Source organism: Oryctolagus cuniculus, chromosome 2, assembly GCF_051225735.1.
Source record: "Oryctolagus cuniculus isolate XC-2025 breed Fujian yellow rabbit chromosome 2, ASM5122573v1, whole genome shotgun sequence".
Classification (NCBI taxonomy): domain Eukaryota; kingdom Metazoa; phylum Chordata; class Mammalia; order Lagomorpha; family Leporidae; genus Oryctolagus; species Oryctolagus cuniculus.
In genome coordinates, this window is record NC_142868.1 from 146,243,147 (window position 1) to 146,255,840 (window position 12,694).

General features: G+C 44.8%; 2 long non-coding RNA genes across 2 annotated transcripts in view; both read left to right on the top strand.

The window, feature by feature from the left end:
• LOC149128091 (uncharacterized) overlaps positions 1-9,224 on the top strand; it is a 35,595-nt gene extending 26,371 nt beyond the window's left edge. Inside the window, exon 3 of the long non-coding RNA XR_016229344.1 lies at positions 9,121-9,224. This is a non-coding gene — a long non-coding RNA (uncharacterized LOC149128091). The remainder of the gene's footprint in view (positions 1-9,120) is intronic.
• LOC138848611 (uncharacterized) overlaps positions 1-12,694 on the top strand; it is a 154,135-nt gene that overhangs the window by 58,697 nt on the left and 82,744 nt on the right. The gene's annotated exons all lie outside the window — the stretch shown is intronic.

Below are 12,694 nucleotides of genomic sequence, written 5' to 3' on the forward strand. Positions count from 1 at the left end.
AGGGCCCAAGAGGGGGGATGGGCATGATCGCTGGAGGAGATTGGGATTGCATGACTTTTTTTTTTTTTTTTTTTGACAGGCAGAGTGGACAGTGAGAGAGAGAGAGACAGAGAGAAAGGTCTTCCTTTTGCATTGGTTCACCCCCCAGTGGCCGCTATGGCTGGCGCACCGTGATGATCTGAAGGTAGGAGCCAGGTGCTTCTCCTGGTCTCCCTTGCAGAGAACCCGGTGTGCCGGCGCCGCAAGGTGGAGGATTAGCCTAGTGATCCACAGTGCCACCACTCCCAATTTTTAAAAAGTCCTGCAATCTGGCCGGTGCTGAGGTTCTAGTCCCGGGTCAGGGCGCCGGATTCTGTCCTGGTTGCTCCTCTTCCAGTCCAGCTCTCTGCTGTGGCCCGGGAAGGCAGTGGAGGATGGCCCAAGTGCTTGGGCCCTGCACCCGCATGGGAGACCAGGAGGAAGCGCCTGGCTCCTGGCTTTGGATGGCAGTGCACTGGCTGTAGCAGCCATTTGGGGAGTGAACCAACAGAAGGAAGACCTTTCTGTTTGTCTCTCTCTCACTAACTCTGCCTGTCAAAAAAAAAAATTAAAATTAAAAAAAATTGGGAGTGACTTGAACATATGTAGAGCTTGATATGAAGGATGTAACCTCAAGAGAGGGAGAGAAAGAGAGAGAGAGGGAGGGAGAATGAGTATACAAAGGAAGAAAAGGCAGCTGATACTGTGGTCGTGTCATGTTCCTTAGGAGGAGGGAGGATTTGAATCTAAATGAGGAAAGAGGGAATAACGTTAAAGGGCAGTGAGGCTATGCACTGTACTGTAGCACAGGAAGGAGAAAAAGTAGGCTTGTATGTTTTATATTGAGAAATGGGACTTCTCTTTACAATGTAGGTGACGTAAGCTGTTGCCAATTAGAGGGCAGGAGGGAGTGGTCAGAGGTTGCAGAAGTCAAGGTTTGAAATAGCCATTTCGAGAGTGAATGAGTCATCTGATCTGAGAAATAGAGCAGGACACGTTTCTGTGCTGGTGATGATATGAATCGTCACGGGCCAGCGATGATCATGAAAGGCAATTGTCTTCAAAAGTGCCTAATTGATGGAATCAAGCACTTATTGAACATAGTGAATTTTCCATGCTCTGTCTAGCCTCTTAAATGAAAGAATTTCTCCATGTTGATTAGGGAAGCAGTGTTTAGCGACTCTCAATTGCTAGGGTAATGTTTTCATACAGACTAAAACATAATAAAAAATGAAAAGTCATAAAATTGAGGGACAAGCTGTAAACATACACAAAATCTTTAGATTTCTGAGAAATTAGGAAAAAAATTTGAAGAAGTTTGCGTTAGTATGTGAAGCACACAACTATAGGGACAAATTAGAATGGAACAAAATAATCATAAATCCTGCAACAATTTTCTAAAGCCATAAATAGCCCCACCTCTTAATCTATAAAGAATATATTTGGAGTTTCTAACTGGCACGCATGTATATAAATCACTTGCATCTTCTTACATTCTAACAAATACCAATTCAACTTGAACTTATAACAGAAAGTCTGGAGGTGTCTCATAATTAAAAATCTAAGCATATTCCACTGAGTCTTAGGGAGATACTTTGAGTTTATGGAGTTAAATCTCCTTGGCAAAGTCTGTGCGTTATAATTTGAGAAATCTAGATACATTATCATTTCAAATAACTGATATGAGTTTGGTAAAGACTCAGCATGTGGCACAGCACTGGCCCCACATCATTACCCTTTTGAGTGTAGCTCTGGGTAAGTTGCTCTCCTCTTAGAAAATCAACTCTAGGAAGAGAGAGACTTATTTGTTTTTGTTTATTGCTTCTCATTGTGTTCCCAAAACCCAACATATTTTCCAACACATATGTGTTCCATAATTATTTCTTTTTTAAGAAATATTTTATTTATTTATTTGAAAGGTAGGTAGAGTTACAGACACAGAGAGGGAGAAAAGGAAAGGTCTTCCATCCGTTGGTTCATTCTCCAAATGGTTGCAATGGCTGGAGCTGGGCTGATCCAAAGCCAGGAGCCAGGAGCTTCTTCTGGGTCTCCCACAGGGGTACAGGGGCCCAAGGACTTGGGCTACCTTCTACTGCTTTCCCAGCCATCAGCAGAGAACTGGATCAGAAGAGGAGTAGCCAGGATTAGAGCCAGTGCCCATAGGGGATGCCAGCGCTACAGGCAGAGGCTTAGCCCACTAGCTACAACGTGGACCGCAATAATTATTTCTTGCAATGAATGAATGCATAATTATATACCACTTTACTTATCTACTTATTATCTGTCTTCCTATAGCTTAATGAAAGCATGAAACATACCTGTTTTGTTCACTACTGTATATATAGTTCCTAACTGGTAGTACCTGTGAATAGTGGGAAATACAGTAAATTATTTTTTAAATGAATGAAAGAATAAAGAACAGGTAGGGTCCCAAGGGAGCGGCTCTATGCCCAGTATGTCAATACTAGGTTATTTTCCTACTCTGTCTCTCTTTCTCTCTCTCTCTCTTTTTTTTTTTTTTTTTTTTTTGACATGCAGAGTTAGACAGTGAGAGAGACAGAGAGGGAGTTATAGACAGTAAGAGAGAGACAGAGAGAAAGGTCTTTCTTCCGTTGGTTCACTCCCCTAATTGCTGCCACGGCTGGCACTGCGTCAATCCGAAGCCAGGAGCCGGGTGCTTCCTCCCGGTCTCCTATGTGGGTGTAGGGACCCAGGCACTTGGTCCATCCTCCACTGCCTTCCTGGGCCACACAGAGAGCTGGACTGGAAGAGGAGCAACTGGGACTTGTACCCAGTGCCCCAACTGGGACTAGAACTCAGGGTGCTGGCGCCGCAGGTGGAGGATTAGCCAAGTGAGCCACGGCGCTGGTCTTCCTTCTCTCTTTTCATAATTTCTACTTACAATAGGGCATCAAATCCCTTTATGTTCTGTAGGTAGGTGTCTTGTGGAAGATGTTATTTACCCACCCACTGGTTCTTCACATAATAGGTTATGTCTAAACTAAATGGCCTATGAAGATCTTGAATCTATACACTTCTCCCCCTCCTCATTTCCACCACCCTAATTGAATGCCTGATCTACTAAATTGGACCAAATGCCTTCCCTTAAGTATGATTTGTTAAACTATATATAAAGTTGGGAAGTTCAGAATTATGATTAAATATTAAGGCCAAATATCAAGTCTATTATGTTATTCCAAAAGAAAGGTAGGCACAGATAGGTGCAGAAATTTTTTTTTAGTCTTATGCCAGATTTTTTTCTGTTCTGCATTTCACAAAGTACTTGATTTAGTCAAAGAAAATGAGCATTATTTATTTATTTATTTTGAGAGGCATATGGAAAAAGAAATTTTCTTTCTGTTGCCTATTCCCCAAATACCTGCAAAAGCCAGGGCTGGGCCGGGCAGAAGCCAGGAGCTACAACTCAACACGGGTCTCCCAGATGGGTAGCAGGGACCCAGCTACTTGAACCATCACCACTTCAGGCCCAACTACCTGAACTATCATCACTGCAGCTATCACCATTCTCAGGAAACTGGAATCAGGAGTGGAGCTGGCACTTGAACCCAGGCACTCTGATAAGGGATGTATTCCAACTGGCATATTAACGGCTATGACACACACACCTGCCTCCGAAACAAGTATTTTAAAACAAGCAACAAATTTTTATTCTCACATGACCAGAATGAAAATATTCAGTTTAAAAAAAAGGTCAATGATTAAAAAAAAGATTTATTTATTTGAAAGGTAGAATTACAGAGAAGCAGAGGCAGAGAGAGAGAGGTCTTCCATCCACTGGTTCACTCCCCAAATGGCTGCAACAGCCAGAGCTGGGCTGATCCAAAGCCCAGAGCCAGAAGCTTCCTCCAGGTCTCATACATGGGTACAGGGGCCCAAGGACTTGGGCCATCATCCACTGCTTTCGTAGGCCATAGCAGAGAGTGGGATTGGAAGTGAAGCAGGTGGGATTCAAACTGGTGCCCATATGGAATGACAGCACTGTAGACGGTGGCCTTACCCCCTATGCCACAGCGCCAGCCTCCAGTCAATAACTTTTAAGTCCTCTCCCAACTCCTTACCCCATGAATTTTTAATCACTGAGGACCCAAGATGTTCAGTGAAGTCAGTAAGAGTGGCTTTTGCAACTGTGACGGCTTTGAGATTGCTCCGCCCACTGGTCAGCTTACCTGCCCCTCCACCAGGACTAAGCTCCAGCTTTTCTCCTTGACAAATCTCCCTGATCCCCTGACTCCACATCCCTTCAAAGATGTGCCACCTAAGCTCATCATCTATGTCGACAGCAACTTGTATGCACATATCCTTTCTCTGCAGCCAGCCTGGGCAGGGTGGAGCAGGCAGTGTGTTACATACTGTTATGTCATCAGGGCCTAGAACAAAAAGTTGTAGGCACAAGGTGTTGCTGCTGCTGCTAATTTTCTTTTTAGCTGACAAAGTTTACCTAACCTTTAGATTTAACCTGTTAGATTTAAAAGCACTGTGTTGCATTCAGTAGGTGTTGTTTCTGTTCCTTGTCCACAGGTAATAATCTAAGTAACTTAGCAGCTGCCAGAGCCCAGGCTACCCTGCCCTCCTCAGTATCCCTAGGTACCAAAATCTGTCAGGCTGCCTTTGCTACTGACGGATTCTGAAGGTACCAGGTGAGGAGCTTTGCTCACAGTTAGGGACATTTCTAATTGTTCTCAAATGGAATCCTAAGTTTGCAAATAATTAAGAAATAACTCATATTGGAAACAGCAGGACAGGGTGATATGTACAGCTACCCATTTTGATGTGGAGATATGCATTTAAACACAAAACATAGAGCTATAAAAAGCCACTACACCAAGATTGCAGAAGTATTAAAAATCAAATTGCCTAATAAATTTCTTAGAGAACTATAGGGGGCTGGTGCTGTGGCTCACTTGGTTAATCCTCTGCCTACAGTGCCAGCATCCCATATGGGCACCGGGTTCTAGTCCCGGCTGCTCCTTTTCTAGTCCAGCTCTCTGCTGTGGCCTGGGAAGGCAGTGGAGGATGGCTCAAGTGCTTGGGCCCCTGCACCCACATGAGAGACCTGGAGGAAGCACCTGGCTCCTGGTTTCAGATAGGAGTAGCTCCGGCCGCAGCGGCCATTTTGGGGGTGAACCAACAGAAGGAAGACCTTTCTCTGTCTCTGTCTCTCTCACTGTCTAACTCTGCCTGTCAAATAAAAAAAAAAAGAGAGAGAAAGAGAGAGAGAGAGAGAGAATTGTAGACAACACTCTGTGATCTCTGGGGAAATCTTTCCCTAAAGAGCCATGCCTCGTGTTGATCAGGATGAATGTGTGGCCTCCTTCCTCTTCACCTCTCCATTCTCTGCCCGAGAGGGTCAAAAGGAAACCGTCTCACTTTCAGACTTAAGCTTTGCTTGTTGAAGTTTCTCACAAGTTGAACTGAAACCAAGAAAAATCCTTCCGCGTTGGCATGATAGCAGAAGGCATTTAGCCGCATTGCAGTTTAATGATGGAAGATTATTATTTTTAGCCTCCTCATTTAACTAATAAGGTCAATTAATACCCTTCCTGTCAAGAAAAGAGATGTTGTACAGTCTTGACTATTGATAGTTTAACCAGCTGTAACTTCTGTGTTTTCAGGAAAAAAGCACTAATTACGTGATGAACCACTGAGTTTCCTCAAAAGCTTGGGAGGATCTTAACAGTTAGGGAAAAGTTCAAGGGTAAGATTAGCCAGAGGCCTGAACCTGCAGCAAAATGCAGTTTCTTCAAATTAGGCATTGGGAAAAGCACCAGATAAGAGTAACTGGCAGTGGGAGATATCCTTTTTTATTGGCCAGAAACATGCTGGCAGGAGCTTTAACTACTAAATTTACTTGCAGTTTCTCCGAAGGGAGTGATCATATTGCACCAGAGTTGCTTTTTCAAAATATGCTACTTTGCAAACAAGTTCCTGGGATCTTGTAAAATATTGATTTCTGAACCTCAGTGTAAGTACAGAAATGGAGCATGTCCGGTACACATCCCAACTGCAAAACATGAGCTTAATTATTCACCAGACATGGAAACTCCAATAACATTTATGATTAGAGCATACAGTCTTCATTTTGAAAGACTTAAAGCCTCAAGGAGGTATTTATCCAAAATTAGCATCCGGTAATAGCACCTTGGGATATCCCTGTTTTGGCAGCATGTTGGCTAGATCTGGTTACAGTTAATAAATCTAGGGCCAGAGCCACTGACCTCTAGAAGACAGGTGTCCTCTCATCCCAGCAGGTCTGCATTCTTGGCAATAAAATATGTACTTGATTAAATTGCCGTGAGCCCTGTTCTCTCTGCTCAGATATGTGGCCAGCGTAGTGACCCCTTCACAAAGAATTAAGAGCGTTCATCTCTTCATGAAATAAGGAGTTCTGTAATTAATTGAGCATTACATTTTCCAAAATAAGTGTTTGCTTGGCTGACTACATTATAACACCATTCATTAATGTATTAATCCAATATCTTTTGAATATGAACTTTGTGCCAAGAACTTGACAAGCCATGGAGATAGAAATATTAATAACAAGGAGTGTCTTTCTTTCTTCCTTCCTTTCTTTCTTTCTTTTTTTTTTTCTTTTTTTTTTTTTTTTTTTTTTTTTGACAGGCAGAGTGGATAGTGAGAGAGAGAGACAGAGAGAAAGGTCTTCCTTTGCCGTTGGTTCACCCTCCAATGGCCGCCACGGCTGGCGCGCTGCGGCCGGCGCACCGTGCTGATCCGAAGGCAGGAGCCAGGTGCTTCTCCTGGTCTCCCATGCAGGTGCAGGGCCCAAGCACTTGGGCCATCCTCCACTGCCTTCCCGGGCCACAGCAGAGAGCTGGCCTGGAAGAGGGGCAACCGGGACAGAATCCGGCGCCCCAACCGGGACTAGAACCCGGTGTGCCGGAGCCGCTAGGTGGAGGATTAGTCTATTGAGCCACAGCACTGGCCAAGGAGTGTCTTTCATCGATAAACTCAACATAGAAATCCAGTAATAGTTTAGGAATCCAGAGTAGATTGTCTATCATAGTTTATCCATCTTCCAGCCCACTCAGGTATTGTCTCCTCAATCATTCACTTAGGCAAATGGTATTGAATTCCCCAAACTGTGTTAGCCCCCAGAACTCCACAGATGAAGAGAATACAGTCTTCATCCCCAGAAACTCCTGGAATTAAAAGGAAGAAAGCAGGACCAGGTCGTGGAAGACATCGTCAGCTTGGCTAACCAAGGAGTATGAGTTTTGCCCTACACCAGCGAGGAGCTATTAGATAATCTAAGGAAGAGAGGAGCATTATTAAATTTCCATTTTGGAAACAAAATCATTTTGCCAGTGATAAGGAAGATTGATGGTAAGGAAAAACAGCAGGAAGGAAGCAGATCAGAGGACAGAAAAAAAATTCTGAAACTATTGAAGAACCAGAAATAACAAGATTTAGTAGCAAATTGAATGTTAAGACTGAAGGAGAAGATGAAGTCTGGTATGCCTTCTGAGTTTCTGACCTGGGTGGCAGTAGCAGATGAAGAAAGAATAAGACATTAGTGGGAAAAAAAATGAGTTCAGGGGCTGATGTTGTGGCACAGCAGGTAAAGCCGCTGCCTGCAATGCAGGCATCACGTATGACGCTTGGCTGCTTCATTTCTGATCCAGCTCCCTGCTAATGACCTGGGCAAGTAGCAGAAGGCAGCCCAAGTGTTTGGGCCCCTACCATCCGTGTGGGAGACCCAGATGAAAACTCCTGGCTCTGGCTTAGACTTGGTCTAGCCCGAGCCAATTGTGGCCTTCTGGGGGAGTGAACCAGCAAATGGAAGATTTCTCTCTCTCTCTCTCTCTCTCTCTCTCTCTCTGTGTCTGTATCTCTCTGTCTCTCTGTCTGATTTTCAAGTAAATCTTATATAAAAAAGGAAGAAGAAAATGAGTTCAAAGTTGAGCATGCTTTTTGGGGTGCCTTTGAACTACCTGGGTGTCCATATCAAGTTAGCTCTTTTAAATATTTGTCTGAAGTATGAACAAATGAGGTAAGGATCCAGGAGTCATCATCTTATAGCTGAAACACTTACAAATGGCACTGCCAGTTCTGTGGCTATCCCACACTACTCCCTAGTCTCAACTCCCTTGTGCTCACCCAGAAATCATTTTTCATTAAGTGTTGTTCATGCATTCATTCTTCCTTTGACCAAGTCATATTTATGGAGCAGTAAATGATATTCTAGATATTGTTAAGGACTCTGGGTATACATAGATGAATAAGCTTTGGTTCTCTACCCTAAACGATCTCATAACTTGGCTGTTCCTTTTCAACTGATTGGTTTTCTATTCCATGTGTGTCTGAGTCTCATGTCTCTGGAAAGGGTAAAGGGTCAGCTTCCCAAAATAAAGGACACTGTCTTGGGCTCCTTTGTAAAAACTCTAATGAAGACTTAGCACCAAGTTCTGTTCTTTCTTTCTTTCTTTTCTTTTTTTTTTTTTTTTTTTTTTGATAGGCAGAGTTAGACAGTGAGAGAGAGACAGAAAGGTCTTCCTTCCATTGGTTCACCCCCCCAAATGGCCACCACGGCTGGCGCACTACGCCACACTACGCGCCGATCCAAAGCCAGGAGCCAGGTGCTTCCTCCTGGTCTCCCATGCGGGTGCAGGGCCCAAGCACGTGGGCCATCCTCCACTGCCCTCCCGGGCCACAGCAGAGAGCTGGACTGGAAGAGGAGCAACCGGGACAGAATCCAGCGCCCCAACTGGGACTAGAACCCCGTGTGCCGGTGCCGCAGGCGGAGGATTAGCCAAGTCCAAGTGAGCCGCGGCGCCGGCCATAAAAGTTCTGTTCTTTCTGAGATGCTCAGTGTGAACCTTGAGTGACAGTTGGATTACTTATTTAATATCATAGACCAAATTTATTTATTTTAAAATCATTTTGGGGGGCTGGCGCTGTGGCATAGCTGCTAAAGCCACTACCTACAGCACCGGCATCCCATTTGGGTACTGGTTCGTGTCCCGGGTGCTCAACTCTAGGGTTGGGTCAAGATTTCTTAGAGTCATTTCTCAGTCTGAGACTCCTCCCTCTCAGTCCTCCTTCCATTCTCCTCTCTTTTTACAGATGTCAGACCTGCATTGTGGCCTAGAGACTTTTGGTGACTACTTCCTGCTCCACTTCTTGTGTTTTTTAACAAGTATGACCCACAATAAATCTCTTGCACTCCTGACTTTGCCTTGATGGCTACTTCCTGAAGAACCCAGTCAATACTGTTGGTACTGAAACAGCAAGCTCAGTGTGGGGATGGGGCCACATGCTTGCCAGCTGGCCAGGGGAACCCCATCCCCAGTGGTATGTGAGCAAGGACAATCCTGGTCATAAGTGCTTGCCCAATTGCTAAAAATATCAGTAGTAGGGACTTGAGAGGGACAGCAGGTGGAGAATGCATTGGCTTATGTGATAATTCAAGCCTTTGAAAAGCATGGGATCAAGGGGAGGGTGAAATGGCGCATACAATGACAGTGCAATTGACTGATTATTAAAAAACTGAATTGACACCCCACAGAGGAATAATTGGAAATAAAGGGCAGTTAACAAGTAGTTATGGCTAAGAATAAGTGTTAGAAGGTCTCACTGGTAGCTTATAAGTTGGGAGAGCTAGTGCAACCGAGGAAAAACTCGGGATATAATAGAATCAAAGGCCCCCCGCCAAATGAGTGAATGCTCAGCCAAGGTATGTGGGTTGTAGCCTAGTTGAGAAAATCTCGGTCCTGATGCATGGAGTGGGAACATCTGGGCAGAGACCTTCAAAGATAGTGTCTCTGAAGACTCCTGGGAACCCCGAGGATCTGTGTGAGTGGCCCACCCCTCCCTGTGCAGGAAAACACTGCAGAAGCTCCCTTCCCCTCCAGGCACCAAGAGCTCTTCGCAAGAGCTATGCCCACCTCTTCTGCCAGTTACCAGGTTGATAATTAGGGGTAAGTTTCAGTATAACTTGTCCTAAGACACATAATGGGGACAAACTTGGAAATTCAAGAAATAAGGATGCCACAGGCATTTATAAATAGAGATACCTGCAAAGCCAAAGACCTCCCTCCCAGAAGCCTGAACTCTGATACCAGTGGGTCATATCTTATGGGAAGCATCCTTGTGATTCTACTCTCTTTTAAAACTAAATGCTTGGGGGGCCGGCGCCATGGCTCACTTGGTTAATCCTCCGCCTGCAGCACCAGCATCCCATATGAGCACCAGTTCTAGTCCCAGCTGCTCTTCTTCCGATCCAGCTCTCTGCTATGACCTGGGATAGCAGTGGAAGATGGCCTAAGCCCTTGGGCCCCTGTGCCCACATGGGAGACCCGAAAGAAGCTCCTGGCTCCTGGCTTTGGATCGGCACAGCTCCGGCCATTGCGGCCATCTGGGGAGTGAACCAGCAGATGGAAGACCTCTCTCTGTCTCTACCTCTCTCTATAACTCTGTCTTCCAAATAAAAATAAATAAATAAATAAATAAATAAATAAATAAAACTAAATGCTCTGGAGTGTGCATTTGGCACAATAATTAAGATACTGGTTGAGGGACCAGCACTGTGGCACAGTAGATTAAGCCGCTACTTACAACTCCTTCATCTCATATCAGAGGGCCAGTTTGAATTCCAGCTACTCTGCTTCCAATCCACTTCCTGCTAATGTACCTGGGAAGGCAGTGGAAGGCGGCTCAAGTGCCTGGGCCCCTACTACCCATGTGGAAGACCAGGAGGAGTTTTCTGGCTCCTAGCTTCAGCCTGACCCAGCCCTTGCTGTTGGTGCCATTTGGAGAGTGAACCAGGGAATGGAAGATTCTCTCTCTCTGTTTCTCACTCTGCTTTTCTCTCTCTCTCACTCTGCTTTTCAAATAAATAAATAAATCTTAAAAAAGAAAAAAAGAGGCTGGTCAGGATACCTGTGTGCCGTATTGGAGGGCCTAGGTCTGAGTTCTGGCTCATCTCCCATTTCCAGCTTCCTGCCACTGTTTTCTGGCAGGCAGCAGGTAATGGCTCAAGTGGTTGTGTCCCTGACACCCACATGGGAGACCTGGATTGAGTTCCTGGCTCCTGGCCTTGGTCCAGCCCTGACCTTGACCTGACAGTCGTAGGTGTCTGGGGAATGAAACAATAGATGGGAGATCTCTGTCTCTGTCACTCTCTTTGCTTCTCAAATAAGTTGATATATACATATATATATTTAAATATTTGGGTTTTTTAACATTTATTTGACAGATAGAGTTAGACAATGAGAGAGAGAGACAGAGAGAAAGTTCTTCCTTCCCTTGGTTCACCCCTCAAATGGCCACTATGGCCGGCGCTACACGATCCGAAGCCAGGAGCCAGGTGCTTCTTCCTGGTCTCCCACGTGGGTGCAGGAGCCCAAGCACTTGGGCCATCCTCCACTACCTTCCCGGGCCACAGCAGAGAGCTGGACTGGAAGAGGAGCAACCGGGACTAGAACCCGGTGCCCATATAGGATGCCGGTGCCGCAGGCGGAGGATTAACCAGGTGAGCCACAGCGCTGGCTATTTAAATATTTAAATTTAAATATTTGTTAAACTCATCTTCAAAAACAAACACTTGGGCAGGCATTTGGTACAGTGGTTAAGACACCACTTGGGACATCCACATCCCATATTGGAGTGTCAGGGTTGGAGTTCTGGTTCCACTCCTAATTCAGTCCCTAGCCTGATCCTGGGGATTAGGGAATGAACCAGTACATGGGAGATCTGTCTGTCTGTCTGTCTGTCTGTCTGCCTCTCTCTCTCTCTCTGCCTTTTTAAACAAATCAATATTAAAACCCCCAAATACTCTGAAGAGGTATAATTAGGTACCTGCCTCAAGAGTGAGAGGAGTAAGGATGGAGACGAAGGAAGAGTGGAGAGGCCTGTAGTTAGTAAAAGGTAGGGAAGGGCGCTCTCAGCCACTGCTTCCCTGGGACTTGTGTTAGCACCAGGTCTCTGCCGCTACAGCAGGGCTGTGCAAAGGCATCTCATACAAGCCACATATTTCATTCCAGTTTTTCTAATAGCCACACTAAATGTTTTTTCTAAAATGGATGAAATAAATTTTAATAATGTATTTATTTAATCAAATATATAAAAAATAATATTCCAAGTAATTTTGACTATTCCAGGTAGTAGTCAAAAGAGCTGTTATGTGTTCTATTTTATGTAAGACATTGATAGCTAGTATATTTTATACTTAAAACATCTCAATTCAGATGGTAAATTCTCATTGAAATACTTGAGTTGTACCTAGATTTCATAAAATTTGAAATGGAGGGCCAGTGCCATGGCTCATGTGGTTAATCCTCTGCCTGTGGTGCCGGCATCCCATGTGGGTACCGGGTTCTAGTTCCAGTTGCTCCTCTTCCAGTCCAGCTCTTTGCTGTGGCCCAAGAAGGCAGTGGAGGATGGCCCAAGTCCTTGGGCCCTGCACCCGCATGGGAGACCAGGAGAAGCACCTGGCTCCTGGCTTCGGATAGTGGCCATTTGTGGGGTGAACCAAGGGAAGGAAGGCCTTTCTCTCTGTCTGTAACTCTACCTGTCAAAAATAAAAATAAAATAAAATAAATGGAAAAGTGGTTTCATATAGCAAGCAGCTCAAAACTCTTCAAACTTTCCAATAACTGAATCAAATATTAGTTTTTTCAATGTAAACTAAAATTCACAA